We start from the raw sequence: 21,512 nt of genomic DNA on the forward strand, positions 1-21,512 counted from the left end.
TTCAAACCCACTAGCCCAGATGCAAATCAACAGTAAAGAAGCTAACTTTGGGGATCAACAGAGGCTTCAGACTCTAAACAGCATATCATAAATCCCTCTGCACTCATCTCAGCCAAGAGTGAAAAATCAGATATCCAGGCATCCCCAGAGAAAAAAAGAGAACGTTCCCACTTCAGCTGTAAATCAACTCTGTAACCACATTAACTTTTAGAATGATCAAAATATCCAACGTTCCTCCTGGGCGAGCTTGCAGCTCTCTTCAGGCAAGGTTGACAGTTGTGATAAAGTATCAACTCGGGTGACACATTCAGTCCTCTTGTATTTTATTAATCTCCCAAGCTTACTGCCAACTATGGCCAATATCTTAGAAAAGACCTAATGATCAAGCTAGAGCTTGGTGATCACCATGAGGACGCAGGAAGAACTCCTTCCTGTGTTTCTGCTACAAGGGCTTTATCACTCCAACTTCTTGTACAAGGCCAGGCATATAATAGACACTGCATAAATATTTGTTTGCTTAATATAAAAATTACTTCCACACCAGGGAGCAGACCTAATGAGTAAGCAAGTCTATTTAATTTGATAATTTGTATCCAGAATGTAAGTTTTGTTTGATATAGTAATCTGAGAACAGGTCTAAAATGTTGGCACAATGGCACAATCCCCTACATGTACTGTTGACATTGTATAACCCTGGCTCGAGTACACTTTGAGTATTCATGTGCACACAAAACCATATCTTGAGTAGACCACATGCACAAAAAGCTACTGTGTACTCCATATAACAGTTACTTGGGGATACTCTAGCCTCAGGCACGACTCAGTCTGTGTGTGGCTCCTCAGAAGCATCAAAGGAGAGTCAATAGTGCTTATATGGCCACCGTACCACTCCTCAGCCACTCTGCTTACGACTACAAAATAATACCTCCTCCATCTCTAAATAAGTAGGCCACAGTTCCACCCATTGTGCAAATTGAACTTGCTTTCTTTTACCAGAGTTTGATGAACTGTAGGATATATCAAAGCCAATTTCAAGAAAGCAAGGCAAAGCTCCATCTGGGAGCTCCCAACAGAGAATCAAGCAGCTTGTTTTGTCGTGGCTGGGAGATGATCACAGGATTCAGAAACAGAGCAATGAGCAGGCAGCCCCTCAGAGGGCTCTGTCATAACACTTCAGGCAATCTGTTTATGTATGTGGCAAATTCCCCCTGACCTTCTCTTTCATGATCTTGAATATGACATTTCCATTTTATCAATGAGGTCTGCTGATCAGTTTCTTTTGTACTTGAATGTTTCCCTTACATTACCCAAAACACTCTAGCTATTACCTGTCTCAGGATTATTTTATGTACTTCCATGGTGGGGGCATTTTCTACAAATATGCAATAAAAAGCTAGCAAGTATTTTTAAAAGGACTATAATGAATGGCTGCATCAGGCAGCTTTTGAATCTAAAATCCCAATGGTCTCTGCTGAGTAGCATTATTCAATTTCTGCCAGTCTCGTGCTATGCTTTTCAGTCGAAGACACTTTTAAAATCATCTGAAAAGTCAGGTCCTAAGATCCCAGTGGGAATTCTTGGCCACAAACCTTAATGAAGAATTTAATGCCTGTTTCTGCTCAAAGCCCCATTCAAATTCAAATCTTTTTCTGGTGACTTTGTGAATAGAGGCCAGCAGTATCCCTAAGTGAGCAATGTGGTTTTGCCCAAACCCAAACTGTCTCACCTGTCTCTGGGGGTCTTGTTTAGTGACACCGTCAGTAATAAATAATAATTTATGTCTCACAGTACAAGGGATATTCCTAGTTACTCCCGCCCATGTAGTTGGCAAACATTTCACAGACTGGGTCAGACCTTGAATTTAGCTGGTATGTGAGCCACTCTCTCGTGGTGTTATGGGAGACTAAGTTCTTAAATCCTGTGATTCTTCCTCTAAGGAATTATTATATCAGCATTGTAGTACATAAACTTACTTTTGAAGGTCATCAAGTCCAAATCCCACTGCAAGTCCAACATCGAGGTGCAGGCAGATTTGGTGTCTGGTGAGAGCCCACTTCCTGGTTCACAGCTGGCAATGATCTGCTGTGTCCTCACATGGCGGAAGGGGCAAGGAAGTTTTCTAGGGCAGTCTTTTTTTTTAATTGAAGTATAGTTGATTTACAGTGCTGTGCCAATCTCTGCAGGACAGAAAAGTGACTCAGTTATACACATGTATACATTCTTTTTCAAATATTCTTTTCCATTATGGTTTATCACAGGATACTTGAATATTCCCTGTGCCAGACATGAGGACCTTTTTGTATATCCATTCTAAATGTAATAGTTTGCATCTACCAACCCCAAACTCCCAGTCCATCCCTCTCCCTCCCCACTCCCCCTTGGCAACCACAAGTCTGTCCTCTATGTCTATGAATCTGTTTCCCTCACACTGGTCAGAATGGCCATCATTAAAAAGTCTACAAATAACAAATGCTGGAGAGGGTGTGGAGAAAAGGGAACCTCCTACACTGTTGGTGGGAATGTAAGTTGGTACAGCCACTATGGAAAACAATGTGGCTGTTCCTCAGAAAACTAAAAATAGGTCAGCTTTTATAAGGTCACTAATCCCATTCATGAGAGCTCCATCCTCATTGCCTAATTACCTCTTAAAGACTCGACCTTCTAATACCCTCATCCTGGGAGTTAGGTCTCAACATAGGGATTTTTAAGGGACACAGCATTTAGATCATAGCATTATGCTATCTTCAAGTTTCAACTCTGGACCATGTAGAGCATACACAATGTAATCACAAAAAACTTTGCACACAAACCTGAGGCTGTTAGGCCCATAAGATTGCAAAAGGCCTTGGGTCTCCCCCACCCCAAGTGGGGGAAAATAGACTCTATTTTATCTTTTTAAAATCTTTTTAAGATCCCATGGTGATTCAAACACTTTTCATTATAAATGACAATACTCATAATTAGATATGATTTTAGTCAAGGTGGCATATAAAGAGCTATTTTGACAGGGAACTTTAAGAGGTGTGTTTCTGGGGTTTTGTTATGTGTGACCTTGACAGTTTTGAACAGTAAAAGTCAGGTATTTTATAAAATGTGCCTCAATTTGGACTTGTCTGATTTTATCATTATTACACTGGCGTTATGTGTTTTGGAGATGAACACCACAAAGGTGAAGTGCCCTTCTCATTGCACCCTTTTAGGGGTGTGTAATATCTACATCCTTATCACCACTGGTGTTAACCTTCATCACTCAGTTAAAGTAGCATTTGACAGGCTTCTCCACTATAAATTTTTTTTTTCCTTTTTCATGTTCTAGTACTATGGCTATAGAACAATGGCCCACTGGCCAAATCAGGCCTTTTATCTGTTTTCGAAAATAAAGTTTTATTAGAACATTATCATGTCTATTCATGTATGCATTATATAATATGGCTGCTTTCACATACTTTTATAACAGCAGAGTAGTTCCTACAGAGATCTATGGACTGCCAAGCTTAAATTATTTACTCTCTGCTCCTAAAAGAAAAAGTTTGTTAGAGTCTACCTATTCTTCGAAAGCAAGTCATAAAGTCCAGCATATATTTGAGGGGAGGGAGGAAGCAGCATTCTGGAAGAGTAAACATATATACATATGTTATTTGGAATTTTTCATGAAAGATTCATCTCTTCTCCCTCATTTGTTTTTTCCAATCATTAATATCTCTTATTATGAACTCATGGATATTTATTTTACTCTTCAGGTTAAAATCCAACACTGCTGTTATTCATTTTGCTGCTCAAGTTGTGCCCACTTTCATCATTATATGCTCAGGTTGGCTTTAGTGTCAACTTTGGTATGCCTTTTGAATTACTGTTGTTAAGTTCCTTTACATATTCGAACTATAAGATGCTCCAGGATTGTCTGTATAATTCTTTCCTTAGCACTAAAATCAACCGTTTCTCCAAGGATCTCTGATTCCTTTAATAGAAAATGGTATTGGAAACCAAGATCTGGCTACTAGGTGTGCTTACTGCTACTGGGCTGTCACTGCTTCCAAGACATGTTAACAACTTGCACAAGGAAACTGTGTGTTGACTAAATCATGTGTATGTATCTATATTCCGCATCAGTTGATCTGAATATATATTAAAATAAACATGAGTTCACACTGTTTCTGCCTTTAATTAAGGCAACAGGGCTAATACAATTATCATGGATAGAGAGGGGCTCTACATAATGACAAAGCAGTCAATTCACCAAAATGACATGAAAACATATCAGTTGACTTCATCTAACATATATGTACACATATATATACATATATATGTATATGTATTTTATATAGTGTATATATAAAATACTTCCAATGAAAGCAGAATGCACATTCTCTTGAAGCTCACATGGAACATTTATCAAGGTAAACCACATTGTGGGCTGTAAGATAAACCTTTACAAATTACAAGAATAGGAATCATATAAAATATGTTTGCAGACCACAATGCAATTAAATTAGAAATTAATACCAGAAAGATAGCTAGAAAATACCCAAATATCTGGAGACAACACAAGTCTAAATAACAAAACATGAGTCAAAGAAGTTGCAAGAGAAATTTTTAAATATTTTGAACTACATGAAAACTAAAATAAAACTTACCAAAATGTCTGGAAGATAGTAGCAGTTTATAGACGGTAATTTATAATATCAAATACATATAAAAGAAGAATAATTCAAAATTAATAACCTAAGTTTCACTTTAAGAAACTAGAAATAGAATAACAATTTAAGTCGAAAGAAAGTAGAAAAAACAGTAATAATAAAAATGAGAGCAGACATAAATAAAATTAAAAATGAGAAAACAATAAAGTCAATGGAACCAAAACATAAATAAAATCGATTAACCTCTAGCCTAGCTAATCAAGGAAAAATGAGAGAAGACACTGGCATCCATTCCACTGGTGAACTCTACCAACCTTTTAAGGAAAAATGTGTCAAATGTGGACTGGATGGGTTTCATTTAAGAAAAGAATAAATTGAAAACAGCATCAAGTTACATGAATTTAAGTGTGACTTGGTGGCATGGAATTACAGACAACTCCACTCCAGGTGCAAGCAAAAGACATTTATGGGAAATGTATGGTTTACCTAAAAAGAGCTGTATTTTAGGTTGAATATGCCCAATTGGCCATCAGGGAGCACATGATAGTTTTGAAAGTAAAACATTTTCCTAAAGAGCATGAACATCAGCAATGCTCAGTGGCAAATATGTGTTGGATTGATCAGCACTGTCCCTACCATAACAAATTTCTTTGGGAATATCAGGATCTGAATTTACTATATTGAACTAGATGGAAATAACATTTCTGTAAGCTCATCAACAGGACTCAAATAATCACCATTATTGTTAACCCAAATAAGTATATTTGATGAAACTCAATTCCAGGAGAATGGTACAGCTGGAGATACAGCAGAGATCCAATTAAATTGCCCATTGAATAATGACTGTAATGTAACACCTTCCCAAAAAGGTTGCTTTTATAGGTTTTTATCCTTCGCAAGGAGACTACTGGATATCTAATCACTATGGAATCTGTTATTAAAGGCCAGTGTCTAAGTGGGCATAGAGGGAACCTACCTCAACATCATAAAGACCATATATGACATATCCACAGCAAATATAATTCTCAATGGTGAAAAACTGAAAGCATTTCCTCTAAGATCAGGAACAAGACAAGGATGTCCACTCTTGCCACTATTATTCAACACAGACTTTAAAGTCCTACCATGGCAATCAGAGAAGGAAAAGAAATAAAAGGAATACAAATTGGAAAAGAAGAAGTAAAACTGCCATTGTTTGCAGATGACATGATACTATACACAGAGAATCCTAAAGATGTCACCAGAAAACTACTGGTGCTAATCAATGAATTGGGTAAATTTGCAGGATACAAAATTAATGCACAGAAATCTCTTGCAATCCTATGCATTAACAACGAAAGATCAGAAATAGAAATTAAGGGGGCTTCCCTGGTGGAGCAATGGTTGAGAGTCCGCCTGCCAATGCAGGAGACGTGGGTTCGTGCCCCGGTCTGGGAAGATCCCACATGCCACAGAGCGGCTGGGCCCATAAGCCATGGCCACTGAGCCTGTGCATCTGGAGCCTGTGCTCCACAACGGTAGAGGCCACCACAGTGAGAGGCCCATGTACCGCAAAAAAAAAAAAAAGAAAAAAGAAATAGAAATTAAGGAAACAATCCCATTCACCATTGCAACAAAAAGAATAAAATACCTAGGAATACACCTACCTAAGGAGGCAAAAGACCTGTACTCAGAAAACTGTAAGACACTGATAAAAGAAATCAAAGATGACACAAACAGATGGAGAGATATACCATGTTCTTGGATTAGAAGAATCAATATTGTGAAAATGACTACACTACCCAAAGCAATCTACAGATTCAATGTAATCCCTAATCAAACTACCAATGGCATGTTTTACAGAACTAGAACAAAAAATCTTAAAATTTGTATGGAGAAACAAAAGACCCCGAATAGCCAAAGCAGTCTTGAGGGAAAAAGATGGAGCTGGAGGAATCAGACACCCTGACTTCAGATTATACTACAAAGCTACAGTAATCAAAACAATATGGTACTGGCACAAAACAGAAATATAGATCAATGGAACAAGATAGAAAGCCCAGAGATAAACCCACGCACCTATGGTCAACTAACCTATGACAAAGGAGGCAAGGATATACAATGGAGTTAAGACAGTCTGTTCAATAAGTGGTGCTGGAAAAACTGGACAGCTACATGTAAAAGAATGAAATTAAAACACTCCCTAACACCATACACAAATATAAACTCAAAATGGATTACCGACCTAAATGTAAGACCAGACACTATAAAACTCTTAGAGGAAAACATAGGAAGAACACTCTTTGACAAAAATCACAGCAAGATCTTTTGTGATCCACCTCCTAGAGTAATGGAAATAAAAACAAAAATAAACAAATGGGACCTAATGAAACTTAAAAGCTTTTGCACAGCAAAGGAAACTACAAACAAGACGAAAAGACAACCCGCAGAATGGGAGACAATATTTGCAAATGAATCAACTGACAAAGGATTAATCTCCAAAATACATAAACAGCTCATGCAGCTCAATATTAAAAAAACAAGCAACCCAATCCAAAAATGGGCAGAAGACCTAAATAGACATTTCTCCAAAGAAGACTTACAGATGGCCAAGAAGCACATGAAAAGCTGCTCAACATCACTAATTATTAGAGAAATCAAAACTACAATGAGGTATCACCTCACACCAGTTAGAATGGACATCATCAGAAAATCTACAAACAACAAATGCTGGAGAGGGTGTGTAGAAAAGGGAACCCGCTTGCACTGTGGGTGGGAATGTAAATTGATACAGCCACTATGGAAAACAGTATGGAGGTTCCTTAAAATACTAAAAATAGAATCACCATATGACCCAGCAATCCCACTACTGGGCATATACCCAGAGAAAACCAAAATTCAAAAAGACACATGTACCCCAAAGTTCACTGCAGCACTATGTACAATAGCCAGGTTATGGGAGCAACCTAAATGCCCATCTACAGACGAATGGATAAAGAAGATGCAGTATATATATATAATGGAATATTAGCCATAAAAAGGAATGAAATTGGGTCCTTTGTAGAGACGTGGATGGATCTAGAGACTGTCATAGACAGTGAAGTAAGTCAGAAAGAGAAAAACAAGTATTATATATTAACGCATATATATGGAACCTAGAAAAATGGTACAGATGAACTGGTTTTCAGAGCAGTAATAGAAACACAGATGTAGAGAATAAACATATGGATGCCAAGGGGGAAAGTGGGGGGAATGAATTGGGAGATTGGGATTGACATATATACACTAATATGTATAAAATAGACAACTAATAAGAACCTGTTGTATAAAAAAATAAATAAAATGTAAAAAAAAATTTTTTAATTAAAAAAAATAAACAAAAGCCAGTGGCTGAGGTGCTAGAGAATCAAGACAAACAAGTTGTGTCAACTACCACTGGGTAGTATGTAACTGAACAATGTGGTCTTTTTTATTGTTCTCTAACTGTGGTACATCTGACACCTAAAAGTGTCTGTAAAATCTTGTACTATGATATCTGGATATGGTTACATTCACAAACCAAATAAAATCTAGAATTTACTAAATAACAACCCTTATTAAGAACAAAGGACATCAGGAATGTATGGTACAGGGAAAACACTTTTTTTTTCTGATGGGGTGATAAAGAGAATGATACTGTGTGTCATTTATTACCTCAATACCTCTGACACAGCATAAGAAAGTATAGCAAAGCCTGTGCAGGTTTAATGATAAAATTAAATAAAAACAAAATTTATGTAAATGATGAGTCCCAAAGTGAGAAACTATTTCGGAAAACTAAGTAAAGACTTCAATTGATATAAAATCCATGGAAACCAATAAGTGAACTTGGTATTAAAATTATATAAACTTGAATGTCATCATTAACACATAAAAACTTCCAAATAACTCTGAGTGATAAATGAAAATCAGAAATCAAACAGAAAAAAAGAATATCAAGGAATATGTGAAGAGACATGATCACAAGTAACAAAATTTGTAGAAAGAATGTGTATTCCCCTTTGAAAAGTTCAAATCTTGGTCAATTGGGGTATTTGTTGGTTTTCTCTTTTATATGAGATATTGTAGAATATGTGGCAAGGAAATTATAAAAAAGATACCTGAGTAACATGTAGTAAGATGGTATTGAGTGAAGTCCCAGAAAAGGGTGGGAGAAGTTAAGATAGCTGGCCTGTGATCCATTTCTTCATACATTTCCTAGAATTTCCTGGAACTAAGGTGGAGGAAGAGGGCAGGAAAGCAGGAATAATCTCCCTATAAACATACGAGTAACTACACCACCTGGTAAGTAAGGTGATTATGTCTTTTAGGATGATTCTTGTCTTTAGAAAACCACTATCAGAATAGAACAGACTGTCCCTCATTTTGAAAGTCCTTCATTTAGCATTGTTTATGGTAAAAAAAAAAAAAAAAGAAAGAAACTTAGCATCTATTGATATGTGTGCACTATCTCCCACAGAGTACTTATATAATAAACAACAAGCCCCAAATGGTATACAAATATATATGTATATGTATACTGGTATAAAAATAACTTTATATTAGTAAAAAACTGTCTATCAGTAAAAAGAAAAAAACTTTTAAGACAAAAATACTCATTAACAAAATAACCAAAAAAGAAATTCCATTGAAACAATATTTTTTCTAATACATATTAAAGAATAAATTTGTATGCTTTTATCACCTTATAAAATTTAAGGCATGATACAAAGATAACTAAGGAAAAAATAAAGAGTTGTTTATTTATAACTTGTTAAGAATTCATCCAAATTCTATTCCTTTTTTATAAGAACAATATATGAATAAGTTAAAAATTAAAGAAATTAAAGCTAGTGAGTTAATTCAATTTAAACATCTTATTTCACATGTGAAGAAGTACTGTATTAGGTTAGCAAGCTGCATTAGCAAATGTCTCGAGATTTCAGTGGCTTGAGAAAAAAAGCTTATTTCTCACTAGGATAACAAGGTTGAAGCTATAAGTTACAAGGAAGTTTTCCTCCAAATGGTGATTGAGAGACCCAGTCTTTTGAGTTGGGATTTTGTCATCCATTAGGGGATCATTGTGTGTGTCCAGCTGGTGCAAGGCGAGTCTTAAAAGCATATCGAGTTTTTAAAAGCTTTGAACAAGAAATAACACAGATTATTTTCACTTTAAGTGCCCTCCTGGAACTAGTCAAATGGCCACATCTGGATGGTTAGATTGACTAAGTAGTTGGTTCTCCATAGCATCTCTGTACTGTAGAAGGTGAGCAGAAATTTAGGTGGACAGCGAGCTGTTTCAGCAGCAATATATGGTTTACTGTGTTGTTATAAGTTCAAAGTTGTAACCCCAGCCTTGTCACTAACTTGCTGCATAACACTATGTACTTTTTTTTACCAGATTTTAGCCTTAGTCTCCTAATTTATAAATAGGAAAACATTGAACTAAATAATCTCCAAGTTTTTATAGTTTATACATTTAAATTTTTAATTAACAATTTACCTATCCACTCACAAATAAAATATGTATAGCAGAGGTTCTAATTGGGTGGGTGCATAACCACCATATGATGCCTTTATCACTCTTAACAAAGGGTTAAAAATAAGATAAATTGATTTTAGAAACTATATTCATGTTATCAATTTGATAGTATTCTAAAATATAAATATTTCTACCCTCAGACTTGGCCCAGTAACAAGTATCTGGAGAATGTATTATCTTCAAAGTTCACCAATAGTATATTTAAACTACTTTAGCTAAACTATACTTATTATTTTTTGAATTATGTATTTATTTTATTTGTTTGAATACATTGTCACCTTGGTGACTTTTTTAAACATCTTTATTGGAGTATAATTGCTTTACAATGCAGTGTTAGTTCCTGCTATATAAAACAGTGAATCAGCTATACGTATACATATATCCCCATATCCCCTCCCTCTTGCATCTCACTCCCACCCTCCCTATCCCACCCCTCTAGGTGGTCACAAAGCACAGAGCTGATTTCCCTGTGTTATGCGGCTGCTTCCCACTAGCTATCTATTTTACATTTGGTAGTGTATGTATGTCAGTGCTACTCTCTCACTTCGTCCCAGCTTACCCTTCCCCCTCCCTGTGTCCTCAAGTCCATTCTCTAAATCTGCATCTTTATTTCTGTCCTGCCCCTAGGTACCTCAAAACCACTGTTTTTTTAAAAAATTCCATATATATGTGTTAGCATACGGTATTTGTTTTTCTCTTTATGACTTACTTCACTCTGTATGACACTCTAGGTCTATCCACCTCGCTACAAATAATTCAGTTTCATTTCTTTTTATGGCTGAGTAATATTCCATTGTATATATGTGTCACATCTTCTTTATCTATTCATCTGTTGATGGACACTTAGATTGCTTCCATGTCCTGGCTCTTGTAAACAGAACTGCAATGAACATTGTGGTACATGACTTTTCGAATTATGATTTTCTCAGGGTATATGCCCAGTAGTGGGATTGCTGGGTAATATGGTAGTTCTATTTTTAGTTTTTAAGGAACCCCCAACTGTTCTTCATAGTGGCTGTATTCCCACCAACAGTGCAAGAGGGTTCGCTTTTCTCCACACCCTCTCCAGCATTTACTGTTTGTAGACTTTTTGATGATGACCATTCAGACCAGTGTGAGGTGATACCTCACTGTAGTTTTGATTTGCATTTCTCTAATGATAAGTGATGTTGAGCATCCTTTCATGTGTTTGTTGGCAATCTGCATATCTTCTTTGGAGAAATGTCTATTTAGGTCTTCTGCCCATTTTTGGATTGGGCTCTTTGTTTTTTTGTTATTGAGCTGCATGAGCTGCTTGTACATTTTGGAGATTAATCCTTTGCCAGTTGCTTCGTTTGCAAATATTTTCTCCCATTCTGAAGGTTTCTTTTCATCTTCCTTATGGTTTCATTTGCTGTGCAAAAGCTTTTAAGTTTCATTAGGTCCCATTTGTTTATTTTTGTTTTTATTTCCATTTCTCTAGGAGGTGGGTCAAAAAAGATCTTGCTGTGATTTTTGTCAAAGAGTGTTCTCCCTATGTTTTCCTCTAAGAGTTTTATAGTGTCTGGCTGTACATTTCAGTCTTTAATCCATTTTGAGTTTATTTTTGTATACAGTGTTCTAATTTCATTCTTTTACATATAGCTGTCCAGTTTTCCCAGCACCACTTATTGAAGTGGCTGTCTTTCTCCACTGTATATTCCTGCCTTTTATCAAAATAAGGTGACCATATGTGTGTGGGTTTATCTTTGGATTTTCTATACTGTTCCACTAATCTATATTTCTGTTTTTGTGCCAGTACCATACTCTCGATTACTGTAGCTTTCTGGTATAGTCTGAAGTCTGGGAGCCTGATTCTTCCAGCTCCATTATTCTTTCTCAAGATTGCTTTGGCTATTTGGGGTCTTTTGTGTTTCCATACAAATGGTGCAATTTTTTGTTCTAGTTCTGTGGAAAATGCCATTGGCAGTTTGATAGGGATTGCAATGAATCTGTACATTGCTTTGGGTAGTAGAGTCATTTTTACAGTGTTGATTCTTCAACTCAAAGAACATGGTATATCTCTTCATCTGTTTGTATCATCTTTAATTTCTTTCATCAGTGTCTTATGGTTTTCTGCGTACAGGTCTTTTGTCTCCTTAGGTAGGTGTATTCCTAGGTATTTTGTTCTTTTTGTTGCAATGGTAAATGGGAGTGTTTCCTTAATTTCTCTTTCAGATTTTTCATCATTAGTATATAGGAATGCCAGAGATTTCTGTGCATTAATTTTGTATCCTGCTACTTTACCAAATTCATTGATTAGCTCTAGTAGTTTCCTGGTGGCAATTTTAGGATTCTGTATGTACAGTATCATGTCATCTGCAAACAGTGACAGTTTTAGTTCTTCTTTTCCGATTTGGATTCCTTTTATGTCTTTTTCTTCTCGAATTGCTGTAGCTAAAACTTCCAAAACTATGTTGAATAATAGTGGTGAGAGTGGGCAACCTTGTCTTGCTCTTGATCTTAGTTGAAATGGCTTCAGTTTTTCAACTTTGAGGACAATGTTGGCTGTGCATTTGTCATATATGACCTTTACTATGTTGAGGTAAGTTCCCTCTATGTCTACTTTCTGGAGAGTTTTTACCATAAATGCATGTTGAATTTTGTCAAAAGCTTTTTCTGCGTCTATTGAGAGGATCATATGGTTTTTATCCTTCAATCTGTTAATATGGTGTATCACACTGATTGATTTGCATGTATTAAAGGATCTTTACAATCCTCGGATAAACACCACTTGATCATGGTGTATGATCCTTTTAATGTACAGTTGGATTCTGTTTGCTAGTGTTTTGTTGAGGATTTTTGCATCTATGTTCATCAGTGATATTGGCCTCTAGTTTTCTTTGTTTGTGACATCTTTGTCTGGTTTTGGTATCTGGGTGATGGTGGCCTCATAGAATGAGTTTGGGAGTGTTCCTCTCTCTGCTATATTTTGGAAGAGTTTGAGAAGGCTAGGTATTAGCTCTCCTCTAAATGTTTGATAGAATTCACCTGTGAAGCCACCTGGTCCTGGGCTTTTGTTTGTGGAAGATTTTTAATCACAGTTTCTATTTCAGTGCATATGATTGGTCTGTTTCTATTTTCTATTTCTTCCTGCTTCAGTCTTGGAAGGTTGTGCTTTTCTAAGAATTTGTCCGTTTCTTCCAGGTTGTCCATTATATTGGCATATAGTGGTTTGTAGTAACCTCTCATGATCCTTTGTATTTCTGCAGCATCAATTGTTACTTCTTTTTAATTTCTAAGTCTATTGATTTGAGTCTCCACTATTTTTTCTTGATGAGTCTAGCTAATGTTTTAACAATTCTGTTTATCTTCTCAAAGAACCAGCTTTAATTTTATTGATCTTCGCCATCATTTCCTTCATTTCTTTTTCATTTATTTCTGATCTGATATTTATGATTCAGCTAACTTCGGGGGTTTTTTTGTTCTTCTTTCTCTAATTGATTTAGGTGTAAGGTTAGGTTGTTTATTTGAGATTTTTCTTGTTTCTTGAGGTAGGGTTGTATTGCTATAAACTTCCCTCTTAGACCTGCTTTTGCTGCATCTGATAGGTTTTGGGTCATCGTTTTTTTCATTGTCATTTTTTTCTAGGTATTTTTTGATTTCCTTTTTGAGTTCTTCAGTGATCTCTTGGTTATTTAGTAGTTTATTTTTTAGCCTCCATGTGTTTTTATTTTTTACAGATTTTTTCCTATAATTGATATCTAGTCTTATAGCATTCTGGTCAGAAAAGATACTTGATACCATTTCTATTTTTTTTAATTTACCAAGGCTTGATTTATGACCCAAGATATGATCCTGGAGAATGTTCCATGAGCACTTAAGAAGAAAGTGTATTCTGCTGTTTTCGATGGATATCCTATAAATATCCATTAAGTCCATCTTGTTTAATGTGTCATTTAAAACTTGTTTTTCCTTATTTATTTTCATTTTGGATGATCTGTCCATTGGAGAAAGTGGGGTGTTAAAATCCCCTCCTATTATCGTGTTACTGTTGATTTCCTCTTTTACAGCTGTTAGCATTTGCCTTATGTATTGAGGTGCTCCTATGTTGGGTGCATAAATATTTACAATTGTTTTATGTTTTTCATGGATTGATCCCTTGATCACTATGTAGTGTCCTTCTTTGTCTCTTGTAATAGTCTTTATATTAAAGTCTATTTTGTCTGATAATAAGAATTGCTATTCCAGCTTTCTTTTGATTTCCATTTGCATGGAATACCTTTTTCCTTCCTCTCACTTTCAGTCTGTATGTGTCCCTAGGTCTGAAGTGAGTCTCTTGTAGACAGCGTATATACAGGTCTTGTTTTTGTATCCATTCAGCCAGTCTATGTCTTTTGTTTGGAGCATTTAATCCATTTACATTTAAGGTAATTATCAATATGTATGTTCCTATAACCATTTTCTTAATTGTTTTGGGTTTGCTACTGTAGGTCTCTTCCTTCTCTTGTGGTTCCTGCCTAGAGAAGTTCCTTTAGCATTTGTTGTAAAGCTGGTTTGGTGGTGCTGAATTCTCTTAGCTTTTCTTGTGTGTAAAGGTTTTTATTTCTCCGTCAAACCTGAATGAGATCCTTGCTGGGTAGAGTAATCTTGGTTGTAGGTTCTTCCCTTTCCTCACTTTAAATATGTCCTGCTACTCTTTTCTGGCTTGCAGAGTTTCTGCTGAAACATCAGCTCTTAACCTTATGGGGATTCTCTTGTATGTTATTTGTTGCTTTTCCCTTGCTGCTTTTAATATGTTTTCTTTTTATTTAATTTTTGATAGTTTGATTAATATGTGTCTTGGTGTGCTTCTCCTTGGATTTATCCTGTATGGGACTCTCTGTGTTACCTGGACTTGATTGACTATTTCCTTTCCCATGTTAGGGAAGTTTTCAATTATAATCTCTTTGAATGTTTTCTTAGTCCTGTTCTTTTTCTCTTCTACTTCTGGAACCCCTATATTTTGAATGTTAGTGTGTTTAATGTTGTCCCAGAGGTCTCTGAGACTGTCCTCCATTCTTTTCATTCTTTTGTCTTTATTCTGCTCTGTAGTAGTTATTTCTGCTATTTTATCTTCCAGGTCACTTATCTGTTCTTCTGCCTCAGTTATTCTGCTATTGATTCCTTCTAGAAAATTTTTAATTTCATTTATTGTGTTATTCATCATTGTTTGTTTGCTCTTTAGTTTTTCTAGGTTCTTGTTAAACATTTCTTGTATTTTCTTCATTCTATTTCCAAGATTTTAGATCATGTTTACTATCATTACTCTGAATTCTTTTTCAGGTAGACTGCCTACTTCCTCTTCATTTGTTTGGTCTGGTGGTTTTTACCTTGCTCCTTCATCTGCTGTGTGTTTCTCTCTCTTCCCATTTTGTTTAACTTACTGTGTTTGGGGTCTCCTTTTCACAGGCTGCCGGTTTGTAGCTCCCATTGTTTTGGTGTCTGCCCCCAGTGGCTAAGGTTGGTTCAGTGGGTTGTGTAGGCTTCCTGGTGGAGGGGACTAGTGTCTGTGTTCTGGGGGATGAGGCTGGATCTTGTCCTTCTGGTGGGCAGGACTGCATCCAGTGGTGTGTTTTAGGGTGTCTGTGAACTTATTAGGATTTTTGGCAGCCTCTCTACTAATGGGTGGGGTTGTGTTACTGTCTTGCTGGTTGCTTGGCATAGGGTGTCCAGCACTGTAGCTTGCTGGTTGTTGAGTGGAGCTGGGTCTAACCGTTCATATGGAGATCTCTGGGAGAACTATTGCCGATTGATATTGCATGGAGCCGTGATTGTCTCTGGTTGTCCAACGTCCTGAACTCGGTTCTCCCACCTCAGAGGTTCAGGCTTGACACCCAGCCGGAGTACCAAGACCCTGTCAACCACACGGCTCCTACTATAGATTTTTGAGGGTCTCCACTTGCCTGTCACCCCACTGCCTCCGGCTTCTTACAGCCACCACCTCCTGCTGCAGCCTCTAAATTATACCCTCAAGCAAATATATTTTCCTTTTAATTTCAAGGAAGTTTTGAGTTACTCCTATTTGCAAAAGTTTTTACTTAGGGTTTTAAAGACTTCTAAAATTGAGACCTTTTCAAGAAGCCATCAGTGTCAATGCTCTTTCTAATTAGACAAAAGAGCAGTAAAAACAGTCTTGTGTCATTATTAGTTTCAGGTTTGAAGGTATTTTAAGGTATAATTGAATTTTAAAACCTTCCTTTATGCAGTAGTTAGAGGGTTAAAATCTTCATTAGTTGAGAAGGGTGTATATTTTAATGTTCCAAAGACATTACACTTTTACTATTTTTATAATTCTATTGTGAAGGAACTACAGAGTTTCAGTAATTAATTATCTACTTCAGTTCAATATAGTTTCTGCAACAACAACAACAAAAGTTTTTATTGTACTTAATAAAATCTAATCTAATAGCTACTGTGATAGATCTTAACATAATATACACAAAACTCATCCCTCCCTCAGGCTCCAAAACCAATTTACATGTAGATGACACAATTTTGTATCTCCTTTAGCATAATTTAGTTTGCATTTTCAGAAAGCATAAAATGAGCACTTTTCCGTCATGGTAAACAACAAAATTGTGAATGGATACTTCTCCCATAGTACAAAACACAATTTGAAGAACAATAATTGTGAAGTTCCTTGGTGATTTTAATTGATCTAATGTATAAATTTGAAGATAATATAATTACTATTTTCAAATGATAATTTATTTTTGATTAAACATTTATAGTACACTGGTTTTCTTCTCCACTATATCATATATGTGTGTATAATCTATATTAGTTACAAATCTTGTAATTATAGAAAAGTTATAATATTCTCATATCATACAAATATCAAAAGTTTTCCTTCCTCACAGTCTGGCATACATATGATTATTATCCCTGCAGTGCCCTGAAATGTAGCAGTTGAACTTCACCACCCAGCTTATCAGCATGTATTCTCTCTCCTCATATGTTCGGACTCCCTACTCCTCGGCAATGGCTAGTTCTGATTTGACCTCACTGTTAGAAACTGGTTTCTTCCCTTTTGACCTGTGGTCACATGTGATACTCAGGAAGTTTAAAGAAACACCCTGTTCTTCTCAACTTCCACCACCAAAGCACATCATCAACACCTAGGGTAGATATCTCAAGTGATGGTAATAGAAAAGATATGATCCCTTGTGCAGAATATTTCCTTGGTCACAAAACTCATCTTGGAACTTGGGAGGAAGAGTAATTGCCTTCTCTGCCTCTTTGGGCTACATCAGTCAAACCTCATACTCACCAAAGGCATCCTGAGACCAACTTTTATTGTATAATCCTAAAATGCTCAGGAATGCAAACAGTAGTTCACTTATTGACATAGATATTGCAAAGTAAATGTAAGATTAAGGGTAGTAGAAACTGTCTGGGAAACAGCATGTAATATACAAATAAGTAGATCCACTGAAAATAAAACTCGGGCAAACGTACTAGCTAGACTGCTAATGGAAAATATTCTTTGATGTTAAAACATGTATAACATATTTTAAGAGAGAAAAGATAAATATGACCAATAAACACAGAAACTGTCTCTGACTCATCTACTTTGTATGCTTAACTCTAAACACAGAAGTCCCATGCCCAAATAATAAAGTCTTCATTCATCTGAACTCAGCTAGAAAGAGCCAGGGTGTTACCCAGTGAGGTCCATAGTGTCTGAGTATGCAGATTTCATGTTTCAACTTCAGGGGGATCATTTCATGGACCAATACAAATTGTATTCACTCTCTTCCCTACGATTGTACAATTTGACATTCCTAACACTAGTGCATCTCTTTCTCAATTACTCTATTTCTACATCTGTTCTTAGATACATATCCTGAAGCTGAAGAGGGAAATGGTGAATAATAGATTCAAAGACAGGTACAAATGGAAGCAGTAAGACAGAAACATGCTTGGAGGCAGCTACTGTCAGTGGAGTATAATTTTTAATCAACTGGACTATATTTTAAATAGTTTCTCCTCATCATTTTTTAGAAATAATAGGAATGAAATGGCTTTTCCCTGCCATCATAGGGACATTGAGGAAAGCAAACTATTCTGCTAACTTTCTGTTATACATTAAGACTTTATTCAAGAATACATAAGGGATTCCCTGGTGGTGCAGTGGTTGCGAATCTGCCTACTAATGCAGGGGACACGGGTTCGAGCCCTGGTCTGGGAGGATCCCATATGCCGTGGAGCAACTAGGCCCGTGAGCCGCAACTACTGAGCCTGCGCATCTGGAGCCTGTGCTCCACAATGAGAGGCCGCAATAGTGAGAGGCCTGCGCACCGCAATAAGAGTGGCCCCCACTTGCCACAACTAGAGAAAACCCTTGCACAGAAATGAAAACCCAACACAGCAAAAATAAATTAATTAATTAAAATAGGTTTAATTAAAAAAAAAAGAAAAGAATACATAAGAGAGAAATTTCAGAAACGTATTCAACATTTTGAACTAATACCCTTAATCAGGTACACTTAATATTTGACCAAACCCGTTTGTATTTTATTTCATTTAGAAAAGTTTATATTTTATTAAAACTTATTTGAGTTGCAGAATGCCTTTCATCAATAATGTAGTCTTTTATCAGCCTTTAGAAACAATTTTTAAAATTACTATCTTTATTAATTATATGAATTTGTTAAAATCTACTAAATTATCAGGCATAAACATGTTCTTATTAATCAACCCTGATTACTTGAGTTGAGTGCTTATCTGGTCTTAAACCCTCTCTTTGAGTTATAGACGTTAATAAGATAATATACTAGGCATAGTATTTCCTAAGAAAATCTCAGAGTAAACAGAACTCATATTCCTTTTATCAAAAACAATTAGAAATTTAATGCAACATTATGCCCAATACTTAATCTACTGTGGTAATAAGTAGTCATTTTAATGGCTCCTTTGGTTTTGGTTTTGCAAAACTCATGTAAAATATGTCTGATTGTTATGAATTAACATTGCAATAACAGGTACTATCAAAACACCTGTTAGAATATTTCAGAAGTCAATATTTATGTTACAATCGATGATAATCTAAGGAAAAATATATAACATATTCAGTTCCAATTACTAGAATCACTTGAGAGCTATGTGTTATTGGCTTTTTAATTTTGAGAAACACTTGTAAACTGATTTTAATTCAATTCACAAGCAATTACCCAACAAACACTATCTACTGGGCACTGTATTAGACGCTAGGGAAATAAAGATGAATAAGGCATGGTCTCTGCCCTAGAGGCAATAACTGTCTTGTGCAATGCAGAAACATAAACAGTTGGCCATTATAAAAAATTATGAGTGCAAGAACAGAAACATGTATAAGTTTTAATTAAGACAGAAAAGGGAAAATTATTTCTACGAAAATAAGATACACCATAGAATAGAGGTAGTTTTATTGTATGTGGAATAATTCAGTGTTTTAAACACAAGGTATTTTTAGCGTATGTTTATATGTTGTTAAATGAGTATTTAAACTGTTAAATTTATAATAGTTCTACGCATATAGTACTATGTGTACGTTACTATAAAATAATGATAGTTAAATTTGAATATTGATAAAAAGCAATAAAGTATATTTTTGACAAAAAGACTAACATGACAAAGAAAGAAAAATACAGGAGAAGTAGGTAAAAGTGGTAAAATCTGTAATTCAAATTACTGAAGAATTTTAAAACCACCTTTGCTTATTTAACAAAACAAAAAAGGCAGTTAGGTGATGTTGAAATAATTCATGTGAAAATGAAGAAGCTCTGGTACTGTTTATGGAGATAAAGAGATGGTATATAGAAACTTTCAAAAAGTAAATTACAAGTTTTAGAGGAGGCATAGACAGACAAAGAAAAGCAAAAATTACTAAAAATTATATAGTCTAAAAGAATAGAAAAAATGCTGAAACAATCTAGAGAATATCATAAATTTAGAATGTGAATCTGGGAGTGAATCAGTTGATATGATGTTTAGGCTTCGATAGCATCTTGCATAGAAGCATGTCTGTACATAACACTGAATGAGAGTGCTTGTGAGAACTCATTAAATACAAATATGTGAAAGTCATCAGGTTAGTATAACTTGATTGGATTTTAGGTGCAATAATTGGTACCTGAGAACTGAGTATAAAGAGGAAACAGCAGGATACCAAGATAAAGGATTCATGCCTTACACATAGCCTTTAATGAATATATGCTTGGAGAAAGAACCATAAGAGGATCAGAGATAGAACATGGATCATAGTGTAAAAAAGCAGATAAACACTATATGAATACTTAGCTTTCCCAAATTCAAATATGGCCCATAGGCATGCATCAAAACAAAACACAGCAAAATGAAAAATTTAAACCAAAAGAGAAACAATTATTTCAATTCTACTAAATTAGCATAAGGTTAAGAATGATCTTATCATAGGTAATTTCTGTAAACTTTGTGCAAGTTTCCCTCCAATTTGTGCGAGAATATAGGGCATAAAAATAATTAAATTCCATCAAAACCTCAAACTTTTGTCTAACTTTTTAATCTGATGTCTTGATAAACAATGATGATTTTTTTCCAACCCTAAAAGAAAAGCTGCATGCTGGCTTAGTTGCAAAATGGTTAATTTTATCTATTATATATAGCCATCCTAAATTATTCTGTAAAAGATAAATAACTAACTGTATAAGATTAGCTTAGAAAGGAGTGCATAAAGTATAACAGAATAAGAAATGGCAATAATATTCATAGAAAATAGATGAAAATCAAGTTCAAAATGTGATTTCAGAAATGAATATGTGTCTCATTATTTACTAAAATATGAATAAACTGTACTGTCAGTTAAAAGATGAAGATTATATAACAGTAAAAGAAAATATGTAGCTACGTTTTTAAAAAATGAAAACAGCAAAAATATAAAGGCATAAACCTCAAAGTGGATATGTGAAAAATATGTGCTAGGCAAATACTAATCAAAAGATGATAGTATAACTGTATTTACATATGACCAAATAAACTTTAAGACAAAACTATACTATATATAGCAGTGTTTGTATGTATATGTGTTCATATTGTTAAGATTCAATTGGAGACTATTAAAATATTTAGCTTTTATGTACATGAAATATAAATAGTTAATATAACTAAATAATAAAGAATGCTAAATAACAACTCATACCAAAAATTCATCAAATAACAATACTCAACAACAAACATATTAAATATTCAATAGCAAACATAAAAATAGCAAATAGCACACTCAATAGCAAAAAATTCATCAAACAATTTGATTAAAAAATGGGCAGAAGTTCAGAACATTTTTCCAAAGAAGACATACAGATGGCCAACAGGTATGC

This window comes from Mesoplodon bidens (assembly GCF_964165515.1).
Source record: "Mesoplodon bidens genome assembly, chromosome: 12".
Classification (NCBI taxonomy): domain Eukaryota; kingdom Metazoa; phylum Chordata; class Mammalia; order Artiodactyla; family Ziphiidae; genus Mesoplodon; species Mesoplodon bidens.